Source organism: Rhinolophus ferrumequinum, chromosome 4 (genome assembly GCF_004115265.2).
Source record: "Rhinolophus ferrumequinum isolate MPI-CBG mRhiFer1 chromosome 4, mRhiFer1_v1.p, whole genome shotgun sequence".
NCBI classification, from domain to species: Eukaryota; Metazoa; Chordata; class Mammalia; order Chiroptera; family Rhinolophidae; genus Rhinolophus; species Rhinolophus ferrumequinum.
The window spans coordinates 47,088,919-47,111,399 of record NC_046287.1 but is presented as its reverse complement, the minus strand read 5'-3'; the positions used below and the strand labels follow the sequence as shown (position 1 = coordinate 47,111,399).

Genomic DNA, 22,481 nt, shown 5'->3' with positions numbered 1-22,481 from the left:
TGCTATAGATTGTTACTCTTCTAACTAATAGGGTTAGGCTTTTTTGTATACTTACCATGAGGAGGGGAAAATAAATTGTTTCCTGGGAGATTTGTCAGTCTAATTGGTCAACTGGTCAGCAAGCATTGATGCGTTATTTACTCTATGTGGAATTCTTCTTGAGGCTGTTGAAGCATTTTCTTTCTGAAGAACCTGTCTTTTTAGGCCACTCCTAATTATTTTTTCCTGTTTTCATTTCTTACCTGATGTTCCCAAAGTTTAAAGGCAGGATCTTGTGACAAAATATGTTGTTGTCCTGAAGAAACTCATTTTTCCTTAAAACGTGTGTTTACCAGCTAAGAAATAAGGGGTCAAAATGTAGGAAAAATAACAAATATTTCTCTGATTTGGGTCACCTATGATCATAAATATGGGAAGGAGACCAATTAAAAAAATCAAATTTTATTGTATATCTGTACATATCCCTAAGGCAGTTCTTCTTAAGCTTTAAAGTGCATGCAATTCTTGTGTGGCTCCTGTTAAATGAGGTCTGGGGGGAGCCTGAGCCTCTCCACATCTAACTAATTCTCACGTCACCCGGGTCCTGCTGCCCTACAGACCATACTTTGAGTAACAAAAATGCAGAGAATTTCCAGTGAATAATTTTATTTGACTATATTGCTAGCTGAGTGGAGATTAGATTTATGAATTATTCATGCTTTTTAATTTATTAATTTGAAAATCTTTAATGATGCCGAATATTTGTTATTATTGGACATGATTAATAAATCACATTATTTTAAACACAGAAATATAAATAAATCTCAAAATACAATTTTCAAGTGAATAAATGTGAAATGATTTTATGATTTTTTATTTCAGAAATTCACAGGGCATATATGTAATAGGATTTGTCAATAAATCAAATTTATGAATCAGATAATTATCAAATGATACATGATTTGACTAGATGAGAGAGATCTTGGTCTTTGGGGTTCTTTCAGTATGAACGGGGATAGTATCTTCTATGTTTACGTCTTAGCTGTAGATATCCATGAAGCAGAATTTATGCTCCTGTAAGAATCAAATAATTGTACGTCTCCCACTCAGTGTTTTAAAGCTTCACTAACTCTTCGAATCTTTTCTACATACAAATTCCCATCTATTATAACTTATGTGTACCACTTGGGAGAGATCAAAACTTGACTTTTATAAGCTCGGGTATAATTTATTAATAATATGCATTTAATGTGTTTGACATACGTATATACCGTATGTGTATATACCAATAAAGTATGTATAGAACTTGAGACAATAATTCTGACCTCTTTGAAGATAGTAATATATCTAGGCATTACAGGAAAAAAGTTGAAAACTGACCACTAATTTTTAAATTTCTCTTTAACTGTGTCAAAATACACCAAACATAAAATTTACCATCTTAAACATTTTTAAGTGTACAGTCACACAGTATTAAGTATAGTTACACTGTTGTACAACTATTACCACCATCCATTTCCAGAAATTTTTCATCTCATGAAACTGAAATTCTGTACCTATGAGACAATAACTTCCCGTTCTCCCTCTTCCCAGCCTCTGGCCATGACCATTTTACTTTCTGTCTCTATGAATTTGACTAGGTACTTTAGGTACCTCATATAACTGAAAATTGTCTACTGATTTGCAGTCCACTATGGAAGAGCATAGTTTATTTAATAGTTGAAGATAGATGTTTAGTAACTCGGTAGGAAACCAAGAAGAAGCATTTTAAAAGTCAGCATGATGCAAATTCAAGGATGCAAAAACCCAGTTTCTCATGGAGTTCATTCTTTTATATATCAGCACTATTAAGCGTGGTATTGAAGTTGCTAGAACTTTCTACTAAATCATGAAAGCAAAATGATGTCATAGAGGACTCTCATGGCTAGCTGTGCCTTCAGCCTAGGGAAATTAGGTATTTCGTCTGCAAAATTAAGGGTTGAACCAAGATGCTCTTCCAAGTTCATTCATTTGTTCAGCAATTTAATTTGAGCTCTTCCTTTTACCAGGCTCTGTTATAGATGCTGGGAATATAGCTGTAAAAAGAACAGATTAAAAATCCCTACCCTCAGGGAACTTTAATTCTAGTGGGGGAAGCTAGACAAAAAGTAAGCTAAAAAAAATAATAGATGGTGAGGAATGATTTGGTAGAAAATGAAGCAGAAAAGGGGGGAGGGGATAGTGTGAGATGGGACCAGGAAAGGTGAGAAGGATATACTTCACGGAATAGAGAGTGGGGGCTGTGGGATGTCACCTGCAGAAGGAACATCAGGTGTAAAAGCTTTAAGGTTGGGTAGCCTGGCCTGCTTCAGAAACAGCAAGGACAACGCTATGGCTCGACTTGAGAGGGAGGGGGAGAGTGGGAGGTGATGGGGTCGGAGAGAGAACAGAGCAGGTAGGCTCTTAGTCAATTATACAGACTGGCTGTTATTTGAAATGAGATGGGGACGTCTGAAGGGCTTTTAGCACAGTAATAACTTCATCTGATATATGTTGTGGAAGAGTAACTCTGGCTGATGAAGGCAGCAAGAGCAGAAGTAGGAGTGGTGGTCAGGGGATTGCTGCAGAAATTCAGTTGATCTGTATTCAATGGCTTGGAAGGATGGTAGCAACAGAGGTGGTGAATATGGTTTGAAGGTAGAGACAACAGGATTTGCCTAAAGATTCAAAAGACTAAGTCTGCAGTTTTGGCCTGAGCAACTGGAAGGATGGACCTGTCACTAAAATGGGGAAGCCTGTGGAAGAGCTGCTGTGAGAGGGAAGATCCAACGTTTTGTTAAACTTGACAAGCCTGTTGGTCACCTCGGTAGGGACGCGGGGCAGGCAGTTGGTACTGAGAATGCATCTGGTGTTTTCAGGAGACAACTAGTCTGGCAATAATTCTGAAGAGTATTTAAATTCATCAGAGTGGAAGAGACCACTAGGAAGGGAACACGTCAGTAGAAAAGAGAGTGTTCAGGGACTGAGCTCCAGGGCCCTGGGATTCAGTGAGGTGGTGGGAGTGTGTGTTGAAGAGGGATCAGCAAAGGAAAAGGAGAGGAAATGAGGAAGGGGGCCTGGGAGCACGTGTTATCCTAACAGCAAGCAGAGTGTTTCAACTGCATTCCAGATATACTCATTGCTCAGTTGTACCTGTTTCCTTCAGAAAAATGGGTTCTGAGTCCTGAGCTGGCACCGTTTACTCTCAGAGGCAGACACATGAGTCTGTCTTTCCAATCTGGTGCTTCTCTGGAAGAACTCAGAGTTTCCCAAACTTTATTGAGTTAATGACCCCTTTCACACTAACATATAATTAAGTTCAAGCGCCTTCGTTTCCCTTAGTATATGATAAACACATTTTAAAATAAAACAACTACTTTTATTATTATCAACTACAAAAGCAGCTTTTATTCAGTGATGCCTAATATTCATGAAGGCAATTTTTGACTTTTTCCCATCTAACCTGTGTTGCATATTGCTTAACTTTGAAGTGATATGATAGACAAATGTGACTAGAAAACTGAAAAGGACATGGTATCATGTTCATTTTTATGATTTAATATATAATAGGTTGGTGCAAAAGTAATTGCCGTTTAAAAGGTTAAAAATAATCGCAAAAACTGCAATTACTTTTGCACCAACCTAATATGTTAAAATGTAGATCGAATGGATTAGGGAATCCAAAGTAGATCAAAATTGTTCTCATGATTTGGAATTTGAAATTCTCAAATTTTTGGCATAAAAATCAAGTTGTTCATTATTCATAATTTTATGCTGTATTTCTATATGTCCAAATAAAAGAGAAGGGTTTAAATTGGTATTGTTAAGCACTTTTCTGAAAATAACGTATTGTAGATGTGGTAGCTTTTATTCTTAATAAAAAGCCTAATTTGATATATTTGTCACTAAGTGTTCACCTAGTATTATTTATTTTTTAAATTCCTATGATATCTTGATAGGGTATATAAAATTGTAACTTCTAGTTGATATTGGTATGAATATAAAGATATTATTTTTACTTTTATGCTCTTGGCCAACTTGTAGCTCAGTATCACGGTAATCATTTCTGTTTTTAATCATTTAATGGCTAAAATGAATGCATTTTAAACAGTGTTAGCTGTGGTTAACTTTGTTCAATTGAGTTGTAATACATGACTTCTGGGTACTTAGATATAAAATCATGGGCTTCCTTTATTAAATCTCATATTGATAGTAGTCTGCCTCTCTTTATTGATTATCAAGGAGAGCAGGGGAAAAGATTAGAAAAGAAAGTAAATGAAATCCCTTCATAAGCCAAGCACACTTCATTTAGATATAGTTTGCATGTTGGTCTCAGGCATATTTTTTTCAATAACAATTAGTGACAAATAATCATAATAATAATGTTTACTGTGCATTTATGTGCCAGTGATTTTGCATGCATTCTTTTATTTAGTCCTTGTAATGACCTTGTGAGTTAGCAATTACTGTCATACTTACTACCTTGGATGGAGAAACAGAATTAGGTAGAGAATAGATAATTTGCCCAGTGTCCACCGGCCAGAAAGAGGTGGAGAAGGTATCTGATTTCAGAGTCTGTCCTCTTAACCTCACTGGGTTGATGAGCTCTTATTCCACAATCTTTTTCTAAGAGGTTCTCATGAGTCATGAAGTAGCGCTTGGACTGATCATAGCAGGGAGAAGGACGTAACATATGCTATCTTTGGCCAGATTTTTAGTTATTGAATACTTAAGAAGTAATGTAATTCTAAAGCATCATAATTAGGATATCTATGTTATAAATCTCAAGCATTATGCCTTACAGTACTTCTGTCTGTGGAGATGTTTCCCTCTCCTCCCTCCCCGTCCGCTGCCCTTCAACTCTGCTTTCTGCTCTGTTTAAATTATTATTATTTTTTCATTTCCAAATATTTCTAGCCCAGTCTTGCAGCCATTTCACCTCTTGGCACTGCTGTTCATAAAGGATGTTTTTCTATGTTCACACTGTGTCAAAAAGGCAGAGAAGATTACTTTTTAAAGAAATAACATAAAAATACAAAGTAGCGTACTTATTTTATGTGCCCTTGATATGCTGTTGATTTGCCGTCTACCGTTCCATGTAAACTGTTCTTTGCCATCAATTTAAAATTCAGGATTTTTAAAGAATGAGCAATATATTCCACAATATATTAAACCTGTGTCTGAGAGAGGGAGAAAGAGACAAATATATTTAGCGGCAACTTGGTTCACTGCATTGGCAGACAACAAAATATGATATTACAGAAGAAAGGAAGGGGAATTACTTAGTGGAATATATTTTGAATCAAGATTCCAGCCTCACCACTTAACACCTCTGAGATCTGGAGACAGTCACTTTAAGTCTGTTACTCCACTGGGTGAATAGGGATTCCTGTCTTCCCCCCACTTGGTTTGAGTATTAGTAAGACACATAAACTCTGGCTTTAGCCCTCTCTAAGTATTATGGCAGATTGCATATAAATGTTCTGATTGCTCTCATCTGCTCACTCATAACTTAAAAGAGAAGGTAGAGGCTTTCAGGAATAACCAATACAACTTCTTTTTGGGATAACTAACACAATAATAGAAAAAGTAACAAAGTGCATGTGCATTCATTTCTTCTTGAATGCCCTTCACCCCTTCCACCTTTTACTGCCTGTGAGATCCCTTCGCGTCACCTCTTCCATGAAGCTTTCCGAGACCTCCTCCCCAGCGGTGGGGTTGGGCTGGCTGGGGCCAGGGAATCCAGGACAATTAACCACTCTTTCCCCTGTGCTGCGAATATATCTTTTAAAGCTCTATTATGTGACTCTTTCTATTTTGATATGTCATTGTATGTCTACTTGATTCTAGCCTCTGTTAGGCTGAGTTTTTTTAAGACAGGTTATATCTCAATAATCTTGGTTTATTAGTGATTAGTACAATCCCTGGAATAGTAAAATAAATAAATAAATAACCATTGAATAACTGAAGGTTATTCAGTATTTTTCTCATCTGATCAAGTGATTCCCAGCCTACTCTAACAATTCACCCAAAGCTTACCTCTGATCTGTCCACTGTCAGAACCCAACTTTTGTCTTCAAATTGTGAATTAAAGATCCTGTTCTTTATTTAGCCCTAAGTCTCTTATCATGGCCATTCAGCAACCACACATGTAGGTATGGACAGTGCAGAGCCTATTTTATTACACTGCAACCATGTTGTGAAAAGCTCCGAGGTTGGATAAAGAGAGGATCCAGAAAGGGAGGCTGAGAAGGAATGACTGAGAGAGAGCGGGAGCAGTGGGGCAGTGGTGTCTCCCAAGCCTAGAGAGCAGCCAGCTTTCAGGAAGAGACAGTGGCCTGTCAGTAAATCCTGACGAATGTCAACTTTAGAATCTTTCACACCTACATATTACTGAGAGATAGTGGAAGAAAGGACTGAACAGGAATTACTAAATGTACGTTCATGTGTTCTTTATATCATCACCTCTCTTAGCCTCACTTCACCTGTGAAATGGGGCATAGCCCTTTCTAAGCCCTTAGCTTGTCATGGGGGTGCAGTTATAAAAGTCATTTGAAATTCCCTGCATGGAGCCCTGCACATTGTCCGTGCTAAATAAACATTAGTTACTAATACTACTGTTGGTTGTGTGACCTGAATGAAATTAGTAAAATAGAACTTGATATCATTGTGTAAGATTTTGGTATCCAGTACACGAAGAAGTTCCATAAAATCCAGCAAGCCTGCTGGAAGTGAGAAGCCACAAGCAGCATTGGCTCCTGGGTCTTCTAAGCTTCAGGACAAGTGGGACTTTGAGGGCTCTTATTTGAGATGCACAACCATTCAAGTTGGCACCAAGAGAAGCAATTTTTTTTTCTCTCCCTCAAAATAGAAGTAAGAGTAGGAAAGAAAGGGATATGAGAAGGAAGTCAGTGAAGGAGAGGAGATCAAATTCAGGACCAAATTTTTGAGAATATAATATTTAAATCAACTCAAAATATAGTGGAGACTGTTTTAAAAATACACTTAATGTCGGAGGAGGAGGTTTTATATTTTAATATTCAGCTTGCATAGGACAGAGGTGCGCTATGTTTAGAAGGCAGTTAAGAGCAGAGCTGTTAAGAGCACACTAAAACCCAAGACAAAAATGCCAGCACTTGCACATATTTACTGCATGGTCATGGGAGGTTTCCTAACTTGTCTAAGCCTTAGTTTTCTTATCTGTAAGATGGGAATTAAAATAGCTAACTTACTGGGCTTATTTAAGGATGAAGTTGGATAATAGAGGCAAAAAACTTAGCAGGGGGCCTGGTGCATTGGGAGGGACTGATCAGTATAGAATTTGTTAGGATGATAGATTATGATGGATAGATTAATGGATAGTTAGATAGATAGATAGATAGATAGATAGATAGATAGATAGATAGATACATAGATACATAAATACATAGATACATAGATGCATAGATACATAGAAACTTCAATCCCAGGAAAATAGATATTAAGTATTAATTAGGAATTCTAGTCTTAACTTTCCTTAATCACATAAATCATTCAGTTAATACCCTGAGTAAATTTAACCACCATCAGTGTCAGGGTAGAAAGGAAGATATTGAGACCGAATGGGTAGAATTCTATTTGTTTTACCTTCACTATTTCTTGAGTGGTGTCCCCTGCCATATGGTAATGAATCTGAATGTTTAAGCTCCCGTTGAACAACTAGAAAACACATTTGTGTTGGTAAAGAAGTAAAACTGTTCAACATACCTGAGGGTAAATATAGTAGAATGCAGTTAACATCATTCATTTCCAATGAAAACAAATCTTTGAAAAAAGAAACATTGCCATGAGGAGGCAACAAAAAAAGTATGTTTTCATTTTGTCATTTTACAGTTAGTAAACATGGACAAGAATGTTGGTCAAAATAAATACTCAATAAGAAAAGCTGCCTGTTACTCAACGAGCAATGGAGAGTGTCATATGCAAAGTTTTTTGTGTGAATATATTTTAAATAAAGAAATCTGGAAGTGTCTGTGAGTCAAAAATGTGGTGCGTGTAATATATGATGTAAAACAAAGGCGGGTGGTTTATGGAGCTCAACTGCCAGATGGGATGTACGCTTGATTGAATGACACCCAAGACGAGGAAGCACCCACCTGTTACTCTGAGAACACGACAGGCAGAATCCTAGATTCTGTCATCCCCTTCATGAATAACTCCTATTTTTTTTAATACTTAATGCTTCTATGTATCTATTTTTCTAGGTTGGTTTAAGTCTTTCTGGGAAAACAGAATATAAATACTTGTATAAATAGACAAGAATTAGTAACCCTTCTGATCTAGAAAGAGATGTAGGACTGACATCACATAGATTTGTATGATGTAGACTGCTATTCATGGTGGCATGAATTTATGATTATGTTTGCCCAAAATTAATACCAACTACATGTTAAACATTGTGATAGATATTGGGGTGGGGGCAGGAAAGAAAAACATACAAGTTATTATTTCTGCCCTCAAAGAGATTGCAAGACAGTGGAGGACGACACTATATAAAAATACAGTTAGTAGCAAACATGCCAAATCTGAGTGATTAATTTTGGCTGAAGGAGAGGTTCACTGAAAACTAGACATTAGAGCAGTACATTGAGGAATGACTAGGTGGCTCTCCCCTTGCAGATGGGTAGACAGACACATCTATCTGTGATACTTACCTAAGTTTCTAGTCACAATTTTGAAATTCTGTGACCAAACAAATGCTGATATGAAAGAAAAAAAAATTATACACTTTTCTGAATTAGTCTTATAACTGGCAATTTACCTCTATCTTTAGTGTATACTCAAGAGAGACTAATATCATCTAGTTAGTTAATTGAAAAAGTGCAAAATGAAAGGCAATTCTATATCAGCTAACATTAGCACAGGTTTAGTGCATGAAATAAATCTCTTATTGTGAACTGACAGAGATGCATGCCGTGTTAATTTAATAGAGAGCTAGCTCCTCTGGAGATCATAAAATAAAGGAAAATAAAATAATGGTTTGACAGTACTTGAAATTATTAGCTGGTCCAGGGTGCCTACACATCTGGTCTAGTCTTTAATGAGTATGTAGTTAAAAATGTAGGCACAATGCAATTACAGAGAATGTATTTTGGAATTGTACATTTGAAATCTATATAATTGTATTAACTAATGTCACCCCAGTAAATTTTTAATAACAATGTGAGCAGCAGTTAACTGCATCTAGAAATGTAACATTGAAGAGATGGATATTGAAGTACTGGGGACTTATGGGGAAGGTAGAGGTGAAGGAAAATTCTTCATGGTTGAAAAGCTTGTCCATGGGCTGACTCAACGTTTTCTGAGTCAACAGAAAAGGCAGGTTGAGATATTGGAAACTGTGCTATTGTGGAGGGAGGCTGCGGCTGTTATACTTAGAAGGGCTTCTTTCTCCTCAGGGAAGTAAGAGCCGGATCTGCTGGGATTTGGGGGCTGAATTTAGACTTGGAAGCAGGAAGAGATTCGAAACATTTCTGCAAAGAACGGGAATCAAGAGAGTAAAATGTTTGCTGTTGAGCATTAAGGACCATGCTGCAGTTCTAAAGCACTAATTTAGGTGAAACTGCATTAAAGAGGTTTTTACTTTTTTTAATGGACGTTGGAAGAGTGGGAAACGATTGAAGATATAAATGATCAATTATTAGCAACTGAAGACATAGCACAAAAAATAGTCACCAGGAGATGGAAAACGTGCCAAAAGTGAGCTATATAAAACATTTTCTTCTAAGGCATCTTTTAAGAGAGCCATAACTATTGATCATTAAAGTATTTACTCAAGGGGATAAAACTATAGCTAATGTTTGAGTAGTTGTATTATATCTTATATTTGATGGTTAAACTTAGAGGTGTGAGGATATTTAAAGAAGCTTATCTAATAATTTAAAATCTATTTGATATACGTTACACAAGTTACTATCTAGAAATACTGCCTTCAGCAATCCTTGGTGCTTTTTAAAAATTATTATTTTTGTCTCAGTTTCAGTTGGGAAGGACTCTGAATCTTACCCTCTCTTTGTTCTAGGACAACCTGTAAAAATGATAAGTGGAATCTATTAATTCACCATAGCAACTAACAAGTCTCATATAATGGTGCACAGAGGAATTAATACCCCGATAACCCTCAACACTCTACAATTAAAATAGTTTCTTATTTAGAAAAAAACAGATTCCCTATAGAGATACCATCATATAAGTGATTCTGAAATAATATTTCCACAATACTAAAAACCTTTAATCTGGAGTTTCCTTGCAAGCTGTCTAGAGCCTGTCAATATGATACGAGAGAGAGCGTCTTTCAATCCAAACACTGTTTGAATGTGCGCTAATGCATGAGCACATGTTTGAAGATATGTTTTCTATCTTCTAATTTTTTTCTATTAGTAATGAGGGGGAAGGTTGTAAGACAAAAATAATTTTTATAACGTTTTGCAACTGAATATTTTTATTAATTTCAGTTTGTTTACATATGAAAAGGAAAGCCATACGATAAAATCAAAATGCCCTTACAGAGACTGGAACCTCACCTCTCACCGTCCTAACAGTGGTAGCTCACTGCAAGTTGTCATTATCATTATGTTATTCATCATTTTAACAGAATCAAAAATTTAAAACAATTAGTAAATATATTCTAAATTAGAACATTTTTTATTACGCTTGTTAACTATAGGAGCAAAATGTAAGATTGATGTTGGTGGAGATTGAAACAGGATACATTACATGTCAATTAGGACAGTTGTTTAAAAAGATGGGATAAGACCCTGATGATTTAAAAATGTTTAAACAAAGGGGTAAAACTCTTTTAAAAACAATGGGCTGTAATAGATGACTGTCATTGTATGGAGGAAATAAGAAGAGTAAAATTATCATATCAAATTTACGTAAGAGAGTTTCTAAAAAATTCCAGTCCATCGTAAGCATTTAAACCACACAACTGTCAAAAATAAAGGGACATCACTGAAAGTAGACTTAATTTGGAAGATATAAAAATTACTGATAATTCTGGTCCCTTCTCGGTCTCTAGTCGTTATGACAATTGTCATGCTTGCATTGAGAAAGCCCGCATCTCTAAGCACTGCCCTCTTCCCCAGCCAAATACCTGTCTCTGTATCCAGTCATTTATATTGCTTGTGCTGAACCACCAACCACAAATTTTAGTAAAGTAGTCTTGTGTACACCCTTACAGCCACCCGTACCAAGTTTTTGTACAGGTGTGAGTGTGTGGCTTTAGCATTTTTGTAGGGTGGTTTTCCCTATATAATTTAAAACTTGTATTTGGAAATGTAGACAATGAGGTTGTAAACAAAGTGGGAGCTAGGGTATTCCAGGATAGTTTAATTGACCCAGATAGCATACTGATAAATGATGAAAGATGTCTATTGAAAGCTTGTTTTTAAATATTTTCCTAAAATGTGGTTTAAATCCATTTCCTCCATTTCCTCCTAAGCAGGGAGTTGGGCCTTGTTAATGGAGGACTTGTGGCTGGATTTTGGTATGTAGTCGGTACGCTTATGAGGACTATGTTCCTATCTGATGTTAAATTTCAAGAAGGACATAGATTGGAGGAGTGTTGGAGAGAACGACTAGGATGGTCATTGATCCACAGATCACAGACCTCAGGAAACTCACACTCCAGGAAAACAGGGCACTCACCCTGGGGAAGAATTGTCCTGAATGAGACAAGATTGCTGACCTATATTTGAAAAGAACATCTGCTAGAAGTAGTAGAACAAGTTATTTGCCTTTCTCGTAATAGAGTTAGAACCAGAGGTGGAAGATAAAAGGACAATGCTTTCAGCCCAGAAGAGAATGGGCTCCAAACACCAAGACTGCCCCATTCTGTACCACTCTGCTCCACCAGGGCTGTCTTAGGTATGCTGCTGAAGGTATGCAAGCAGGGACCGACAAACCATTGGTGAGAATGTCTGAACTGGATAGATGGCAGCAATGCGTGACTTTTAAACAATGGGTTTTACTTTTGAAATTGTGTGCTTCGCTGAGCAAGTATTTGTTGACCATGTGTATAACAGACACTGTACTATCGCTATAAAATGCAGTGCTGAGTATAACATACACCCTGGTCTAGCAATCTAATTAGAGGGAATGTCATGTATAAGACTGAGTATAATACTGTGTAAGTGGTGCAATAACAGTGTAAACAAAGCCCTAGGCAGACCCAGGGAATAGTAGTTAATGAATCCAACATGTATTTATTACACCCCTATCAAGTTACTGACAAGCATTTTACTATGCACTGTGCTTCAAGTGTAACTGAGCTTCACATTCCTGAAGATTGGTTGCTATGGAGTGGGGAGGGTTGGAAAGTCTGCAATAAACTTTGTCATTGTACCAGTTATTGTTGAGTACCAAAAAGAATTATCGCTTAAGATACAGACAAACCGTTTCTGACTCGTAATCATCTCTGAATCAGTGATAAAAATTCCTACTGCCTACACAATTAACTGATTAGGATAGACAATTAGCCAACAGTTATTTATCACGTATATACCAAATACGTTCTAGTTACCATGTTTCTCCGAAAATAAGGCCTAGCCAGACCATCAGCTCTAATGCGTCTTTTGGAGCAAAAATTAATTTAAGACCCGGTCTTACATCATATTATATATGACCCAGTCTTATTTTACTATAAGATCGGGTCTTATATAATATGATATACTATAATATAATATAATATAGTATAATATAATATAATACTGGTCTTACATTAATTTTTACTCCAAAAGACGCATTAGAGCTGATGGTCCGGCTAGGTCTTATTTTTGGGGAAACACTGTAGTAATGGGATATTAAAGCAAAGGACAAACATTCTACCTCAAGTAACTTAGTGTCTAGTTGGGTAAATCAGCAACGATATGAGATAATGAAATAATAATTTAAAAATGTAACAATTATTTATTACACCATAAGTCTACATTTGCAGTTGAACTTCCGCTATGAATAACTTTCATCTCCCCTCTTTGCAAGTTATCTGTTAATTCAAAGAATGTGTGGCCACCTTTTCTCCATGCGATATCATCCTCATGATCCCAGCACTTGAGTATATGTTCTGAAAGTCTGACATGGACATGGGCTTGCATAAGTTTTTGTGATGTGCAGTCTTCTTTGATGCATGTGTGGACTGTGTGTCCCTCCTTTTAGATTTTCAGCTCCTTGAAGACAGGCATGTAGCTTGTTCTTTTGGGATCCCTTCTGTGCTCAGAGCAGTGGTAGGCCTCTTAACAAACTTACTGGTTCTTACTCATTCTCAGGGTTTTTGAAAGAACTACGTTTTCATGAGTTTAACATTCCTCCTTTGTTATTGGGTTCATTAGGTGATCGGAAGTTCTGATGTATTTCATAAAATTTCCGTCTGAAAAAAAATCATTTTATCTCTAAATCTAGTTCTCGTCTAATAATAATTGCCCCATAATTAGTTAAGCAAATTTAAGCAATTTGCTTAAAATCACATGGACGTGTTTGTAAAAATTCTGTTCTTTAATTACTTGCACTGCTAGAGTGCCAGAGTTAGTTGGACATTGAAGACTGAGGACTCAAAGGATAAATCCTCTCACAGAATCCACTTTATGTCTGTTCTCCTTCTAGTAGGATGAATGTTAGTGCTGCCATACCCATTTACAGAGTGCTCTGAAACTGTCTTCACTTTCACAGCTGTGATCTCAACACCCATGTGCAGTGCATCTCCTATTTTATAGAGGGGGAGAGGAATATCAGGAAGATTAAATTATTTGTCCAAGATTATACAGTGAAAGAGGGGCTGAGCTGAGACCAGTATGCAAGTTTCAGCTCTGGACTCCTATTCCATGCATAAATCATGATGTTAACATGTATATTCTCATTCAGTGAAATGTGCACATGCCGTGAATTCGATAGGGAAACACATTAGTAAATGTTAACTGCCAACATTGTGCAAAGTGCCTCTTGATGCCAAGTTACAGGAACCATCACAACATGCTTTTGAAAATGTATATAATAACTTGAAAAATTCTGCTGTGTTTTAGAACAAGAACATGGTCAAATATTTCACTCATGTATTAGGGAGGAAAGGCTAAAACAGAGAAAAATATACCAATATATTAACCATATTTAGTGAATTGAATTGTATTTTGGGAAATCTCACGAGTAAAAATACATTTAATGTCTTGATATTTCTCAGTATTTAACCCTCTTCCTTAAATTCCTGCATATGTTTTTAGTAATGACTGCATACAATGTCCAATGTTGGATTTTATGTATAGATCTAGAGTATCCTGTTGATAACTAAAAATGAGGTTTATTTAGAATTGTTTTCTTCAGATTCTATCTGGATTCTAAATTGTTTGTATAGCACTTTTATTTACTCTCCTACTGACAAATGTAGCCACATATTTTTGTTGAGAGAATTGCTAAAATAAGATTAAACTTCAGTGCCTTTCCTCAGGTAAAAACATCTTTCTTCATGCTGTGCTGGGTCATATGATCTTAGAAGTTTAGAATTTAAAAAAAAACTAAATATGAAGAAAATTGAGAAATTTGATTCTCATCCAACTTTTAGCTTTTATGGAAGGGACAATGAAAACCCAGAAATGTAAGGTCACTTTTCCAAAAGCTATGCATTTATAGTTTACATATGATGTTATTTCTATTAATCCTCTTGCTGGTAAGATTAAATTAATGTATACCCTAACTATAAAGTACAAGTAATGTCCCAGGGTTAGATTTGGTGAATAAATATTTTTTGAGAAGCTCTGAACATGGCTCAGGTTTAACTAAAACAAAATCATTAACTTTTTAATTGCCATTATTGATCCTATTCTGTTCATTTTGTTGAAGATATTATATAGAATCCAGAGCTGTGAATTTTGAGTTGGGACTTCAGGTATAAAAATTGAGGGCATTTTAATATCAATTTCAACAGCTGAACATCACTCGCCAAAATGGTAATTCCGCCTTCCAATTCCAGGAGGAAATTAAGAAGTAAACATTATACATTCTTACCTGAAGCATATTACTTTCTCTTTCATGATTGGGAATGTTTATCCAAGTTCCAAACCAATCTCCACAAGTTCAGATGGTTCAACTGCATAAACAACTTTAACAAGATTTGAAATGGAAGAATCCCACTTGACAGTAGAAACCTAGGAGAGCACAGTTGGCATGGGGTCCTAAGGTAAGAATTCCTTCTTCTGTCTCTGGGGTCTCCACTGCATGCAGGGAGCAGCCCAGGAGTTACTGTGAGGGACTATGCCTCCAGGTAAACAGGCATTGGGAAGACCACCCAGGTGCTGTGAATGAACGGTCTATAAAACAAGCACAGGAGAGAAAAGTGGTCTTTACCCAGCATAACTCCTTTGAAGCAAAGGAAAACTCAAACAAGAAGAGCAACTGGAATATTACGTAGGCTTGAAAAATAATGTGTAAACTTAACTACAAAGATCAATTTATAATCTTAGAATTGTTAAACAAATTCTACTTGTTAATATTTCTATGTACTCATATGCATACTCATATGTATGCATATATGCCATTATATTATTTTATGAACAAGCATAAAAGTGTGGATGAAACATCAAGAAGGCAATACTGGATGAGAGGAGAGGAGGTGGTGGATGTGATGGGTGCAGCGGGGGAAAGAAAAAGAGAAGCTTGAAGGTCATTTGCACTCTAGCTTAATTTGATGCCTTTTTAACCCAGAAATAAATGTAAGCTCTGAGAGATTGGAATTTTCCTTTAATATATATATTTCCTTCCCTTTAAATTTTCTTGCATTACGCAGAAGATGCTGAGCTTTTAAAAATTCAACTAGGTATTCTGCATATTCCACTTATAATTTCCATATCAAAAATTGCACTCTAACCTCTAATTCTAATTCATATGCCCGAATATGCTCCACAAAGCACTGCAGGTCAGGCGTGGGCTTGGTGGCCCTCTTGTCCCTTGGTCAAGGGCCATTCTGACGTGGTCAAAGCTCTAGCTCTCAGTCACATTTGCTAAACAAATCAGATGGAAAGAAAGTCCTGCTTTGTGGTCCATAGTTGTTATTCCAGTAGAGCTCTGGCATTGAGGAGAAAAATGTGGATTTGATGAGAGATCTTACTTCAAGCTGGGATTGATTTCCTCCAGGAATCAATACTGCATTTGCAGAGTTGGGTAAAGCTGGAGTTGCTGAGGGTCCAGAAGCAGATTATGGTACTAAAAAATTGAATACATAAATGTTAGGAAGGACTCTGTCTTGAAACAGGATCGCAATTTTGTTCCTGAGGAGAATTTTCTATACCATGTTAAGTGCGAATTTTTAGACATTATTTTTCACTCTGCAGGATTAACACTCTCTGTGTAACTGATTGGGTTGGGCTGGTCCTGAACCTTAGTCCTCCTGGCTTTCAGTTTCCTTCAGTGAGCATGATTTTCCATTCCATCCACCATAGGCTGTTAATTGCGGCACTTCTGAGGCTGTCCTCACTTGTAAGGCTTTGTCAGTAGGACCTTGAATTTGCTGGGGCTGGTTGCATGTTGCTTTGTTTGTGGAGCTGTGTAAGAGAGGTGGGTGCCTTTGGACTTATGCATTATCTTTATTTTTCTGGGTCAATATTTTCTTTCTCTGATTTTCATGTTTGCCACTATTCCAGTTGAAATGAGTTAAATTCTCATTTCAACTTAGAATATATATGCCTTTATTTTATACTTATCGATAGAGTGAAATGTTATTTTCTAAGCATTGAAATGTCTATTTATCTAACTTTTAGCAAATGATTTCTTAACACATACAAATATTTTTTGGCTAGTAATAAATTGAGGCCTGCTCTGCACAGCGGATGTAACATTGATATTGGGCTTGAAAATTTCTGTAAAGCACCCCTGTTTCCTTTAGACCAGAAATGTCCTGCTATGAAGGTTTTAAGAGTACTTTGTTTTTCTCCCCTTGAAGGACATAGAAGTAAAATTGTGTGTGTGTGTGTGTGTGTTTAATCTTAGAATGTTAGTGCTTTAAAGTAGACTTCAGAGACCAATGAGTTTTCTCCTCTAGGAATTAGTGGTTAGCCCATGAACTTTTAAATTGCTGTTGGGTTAAGAATGTTCACAATCCAATTTGGTGTTGCTGTTACTGTAATGTTCTGTACTTAGAATACCGTGTGATGAGATGACAAAAGCCCCAGGTAACATTTGCCAGTGCATCCCATTCTTTACACATTACCTCAACCCTCTCTGTAATCATGATGGTCTCCATTTTAAGTGTGGGGAAACGGGGCTTGGGAAGATTTAAGTGACTTGTTTGACATCACCCATTTGCCAGGTGGTGCAGCCCTTGCAGCACATTTTGTCTAGATCAGTGGTTACTATTTTCCTCAACTGCGTCCTCCAAGCTACACTGAGAGCCTAGAACAAGGTGCATCATACGTTTTGGCTTTGTACTAAGAGACTGACAAAGCATGTGAGAACTCTGTATCTCCAAGTGATGTGAACACCCCTTTCTCCTCCTGCCAACTTGCATAGGTTTTATGGTTTCTCTTCTTCCTACTGATTAACTTTATGCTCTGTTGTCTCTTGGCTCCTTTCTGTAAACATTCTTCTGTTCAGCTCATGTTGTGCCTTCAATTCACATGGCTGCTATGTGCAACTCACACCTCCATCTCTGTCTTTTATTCCTCTCTTTCCATCTGCTCTAGGCACTTGAACATTACCGTGTCAACTCAAGCTCAAACCATGAATAAGAACAGTGCTTTAAGAAGAGTAGGCATGTAGCTAAAATAATGTACAGAGCCTCCCTATTCCCTTTCTACTCAAAAATAAAAAGTATTAATCAACATGTGCTGAGATATATATATATTCCTGTTCTTGAAGAAAAGGAGTTTGAGATGATTCAAAAATTCACAGTTTGCTTTTGAAAAGCTTATCATCTCAAGAAGGATACAAAATGTTCTAATCAGAACATATAAATGGCCTAAACATACACACATGGTAGTAGTGTGAATTATAAATATGTTTCTGGCCATGGTGAAGGGGCTCAGGGCTAATAAAAATATGGAGCAGTTTAATCTGACTATTGGGACCAAATATTACATAGCTAGAAAGGCTCCATGCAGCCATGGGAACTGGAGGTGATTTTTATGTGAGAGTATGGCTGTCTAGGACAGTTCTTGTTTTCTTCTTTTGTTATTTATTTATGTATTTATTTATTTTCAATTATAGTTGACATTCATTATTATTTTATGTTAGTTTTAAATGTATAGCATAGTGGTTAGACATTTATATAATTTACAAAGTGATCCCCCCAATAAGTCTAGTACCTACCTGGCACTATACATAGTAATTACCATATGATTGACTATATTCCCTATGCTGTACTTTACACCCCCATGACTATCTTGTAACTATCAATTTGTACTTCTTAGTACCTTCACCTTTTCATCCCATCCCCGGAGAGAGTTCTTTATACCTTTTCGGAGTTATGAGCCAATTCGCTTGAAACATGGGTTGCGTTTTATTTTAATTTTAAGAAGTACAAAGGAACAAATAAAGGAACAAAAGCAATGCCAGCTTTTTCTTAAAAGACTTATTTTCAATAGCTGGAATCCAATCAGCAAATGTTAAGTACATATGTTGTCCATCAGTCAGTCTAACCCAACGCTCCTGGAATGCTGCTGCCCCAGACGCGGAGTGGGCTGACCCTGTCTGCTGCCCTTTTCTTGCTCTGTGATTCCTCAGCATTAGTTCTGTGTAGCTGGACCGGAGGACTAGGAACAATTAATCTGCCAGTGTCTCCCATTTTTAGTGCATTGTAATTTGCAGATGAAACAAAAAGAAGTGAAAATTTCAACTTCATTTTCCTAGAAGAGGGAATAGTGATATGCTTCTCCTTCACAGAATGTGGGTGGTGACATTCAGTTCCCATCAAAAGAGTATATCTGTTTCCCACTCCTTTATTTATAGGTGAGTCGTTCTTTCAGGATTTATGGGAACTCTACAGGCTTATGAGTAAAATAGTCTTTCCACCCCAAATATGAACAAGGCAAGCAAGAAAGAATATGGAGAACTGGCTCTGACCTCCTTGATACTGTTGACATGTGGGGCTAGATAATTCTTTGGGGACTGTCCTTTACATTGTAGGACGTGTACCATCATCCCTGGTTTCTACACACTAGATGCCAGTAGCCGTCTCCAAGTTGTGACAATCGAAAGTGTCTCCACCAGTAGCCAAATGTTCCCTGGGGGAAAGGGGCAAAGTCACTTACAGTTGAGAACCTCTGATATAGAAATATGAATTGTAAATAATTAACTTAATAACAACTTAGTGAGAGGAGACCATTCCAGCTGGTTACCTGGCTTTCATAGAGAGTGCTGAGGGCTGGAACTAAATGATATTTAGTGGGACTCTGAAGGATGAAATTAATGAACTTTGTGGGTGTTTTTGTCAGCGTTTTTGTGTGATAGCCAATTTGCTCCCATAGTTTCATAGAAGACTGAATTCATCTTAGGGCTGCCTAATGACATCTCCAGGAAAGGAAACCGAACTTTTTTGTAAGCTTCTGAATCTTAAATGGTGGATCAGAAATTCACATTAAAAATAAAAGGGGAAGGGAATTAAGAAGTACAAACTTACAATTATAAAGTAAGTCATGGGAATATAATGTACAATATAGGGAATATGCTGTAGTCAGTAATATCGTAATAACTATGTACGGAAACAGGTGGTTACTAGACTTATGTTGATCACTTCATAAGGTATATAAATGTTGAATCACTATGTTGTACACCTGGGACTAATGTAATACTGTGTGTCAACTGTTATTAAAAATAATTTAAAATAATAATTTTAAAAACAATAAAAGAAGATGAAAGGACTCTCAAGCATTGCTTCAAAATAAGCAGAACCTTTTGTAATAACAGAACTTTATTATTTGGTTATAAATAATTAATGGGAAAGAAAGGGAATTAATGAACAAATAGAGAAAGTGGAAGGGTCTTCCCAAAGAGACGAGAAGGCAATATTGTTCATCTTGCTGTAGGCAACTAAGTCAAAATTTAGAAGTTATGCAGTACAGTCCAAGACAGTGAAAGCAAAGGTTAGCTCAAGGCTAAAGACCTTATGGACTCAAATGTTGTTTCCCAAATTGTCAGTCATTTCAGGAGAGTGGCATCTTGTCTACAGGATCTGACTCCCGAGTAATGATCTGAATTCTCACCTGTAGGCTTTCTCAAGCAAAAGGCAGTATCAGTCTTCCCTAGTTTCTGAGGCTAGGACTGTTTAAACAATGCCTGTTGGTACCATAGACTGAAATGCCTTCTAGTGAAAGGAAATGGGAGAAATTATAGGCTATTCTTCATTAGTATAGTATAAAGAAGATTACCTATCTGTAAATTTATTTGGTGCCTGGGTATAGACAGAAGAGTGGTCTCCAGGTTGGCTTGACTGTCTGTCAGGCAGAAGCAGATGCTGTTGAAGTTGCTTTTTGGGGAAAGAGAATAAAGAATGATTCCATTTAAATTGTTGAGTCTATTTCTTCTCACTCATCAATGCTATCCTTCTGTTTCATTGCTTGTTTCATTAACAATGACAATAACAATAGTTATTAAATATGTATAATATTTCATGTTTGCCAATGAACTTTCTCCTTTGGTCTTTGATTTATTGGCAGCTATTCCAACAGATTCTTAACTTGAAAGTTACTTGATGGATCTATTCACGTACCCCTAAAAATCAACTTGGTGTGTATGTGTGTGTGTGTGTGTGTGTGTGTGTGTGTGTGTATGCTCCACGACATTCTTTCACCTACTATTGCAATGTAGTTTGGTTTTATTTTCAGCCCTGCCACTAGCTGAGCAATGCAAAGTGCTTTGAGAGATCCACAAGTGAAAGGAAGGTTCTAGGAGGAATGATGTTATTTTCTAAGCACAAGTTTCTAAATACTTTAATGTATATTTTTCCCAGTGTGAATTACTGTTTTAACATATAGTGAGTGCCTTTTAATTGAAAAGAAGTAAAACTATGTTAATATTGAGGCTGCTTCTAAAACAAACAAACAAAAGGTCTGGCAGAATTCCCTAGGCCGTTCACTTCATTTCACATACACCGATCCTTAAATTGCAAAGCAGGCCAGGTGAACGTTGGCTGCAGGCATGAATCAACTGCTTAGCAGGCAGTTTTCAAGTTCTCTTCTGAGAAATCTCCATCTTTGTCACTATTTCCTTCAAGGTGTTGAATAATTTTAAAAGTGGCAGTTGCAACAATATGTTAAAAAACATCCCACAGCTGGTAGCCTTCAGTTTACTTTTCTGTCCTTTTCGTGGAGAGCTCTGAGTGTTTCTCACTGTGGAGGGAAGGAGAGTTGCAGAGTTTATTTGGATTTAGTGACAGCAGACTGCCTGGATAGAATGAAGACTCCTACTTGAACAAAGCTTTTTGCAAGCCTTGCTCAGCAGTACTGGTGCAAGCCCACTTCGCTCCAACTGCACTAATAGGTATTGAGATACCTATACTTTGCAGGGCACATGCTCATTTTGAAGAGGAAGGTATTTTTTTCCCTAATGATCAGTCTTGCAATTAGTTCTTGTCAATCTGATAATAATGTCAGAATCATCCCTTGATTTCTTCATTCAGTGCATATTTTCAGAGCTGTGCCCAGAGTAAGTCACTTGTAGGTACAGTCAAGAGAAAGAGAAGAAAAATATGGCTTGTGACCTCAAAAAGCTTAAAGGTCTGGCAGCAGAGAAAGGCACACGCTGAAATAACACCGACATTAGATGGAGAGTGCCACCCATGGAGCGCAGCACAGCGCAGGCATAGCTCGGGGTGGGGAGAATCCAGGCTCAGGGATGCTTTAAGTTCTGTTAAGTTTGTGGGGTATTTTATTTCAGACTGACTGTGTACAGTGAATTTGTGTGATGCTCTAGGTTGAGGCTCTCCCTCCATTTGCTTCGGGCTTGGAAGCAAATGGAGGGTTGTAGGTCGGCCTATGTTAGTGGTTTAAGAAAAACACACAATATTAAATAACAACAGAACATCTGGAGGAGGCAAGCAACTGCTGAGAAGAAAGTCAGTGGGAATTGGTATGCAATAAAATGCACAAAGGCTGGCTCTTTGGGAAGTCCCATTATGGAACCTGTGGAAAATTGGAATTGGGGCCATCTGCTCACTCTGTAATATCCTCTGATAGGAGAAAACCTATAAATGAAGGTGCCCTAAAATCCTCTCACTGAAAACATCTGAGCAATTATGAAAGGGAAATTTAAGCAAAATCAGAGTGTGTTTGAGTTAACAGAACAAGAATTTAGGATTGAATAAGAAACATAGGGCTAAATTACATGCATATCAAATTGAACTAAGACACATTAATAACAAAAGGAAGTCTCAAGATTGAAATCCTGTTTTGGAAAATTAGTCTGAAATGCACCCCCAACTTCTGGCCACTGGAGATGCTTCTCTTGCATCTCCTCGGCTCCATTGGGTAAAT

General features: G+C 37.0%; 1 protein-coding gene across 3 annotated transcripts in view; it reads left to right on the top strand.

Annotated features, from left to right (window-relative positions):
* FGF14 (fibroblast growth factor 14) overlaps positions 1-22,481 on the top strand; it is a 600,644-nt gene that overhangs the window by 152,243 nt on the left and 425,920 nt on the right. The gene's annotated exons all lie outside the window — the stretch shown is intronic.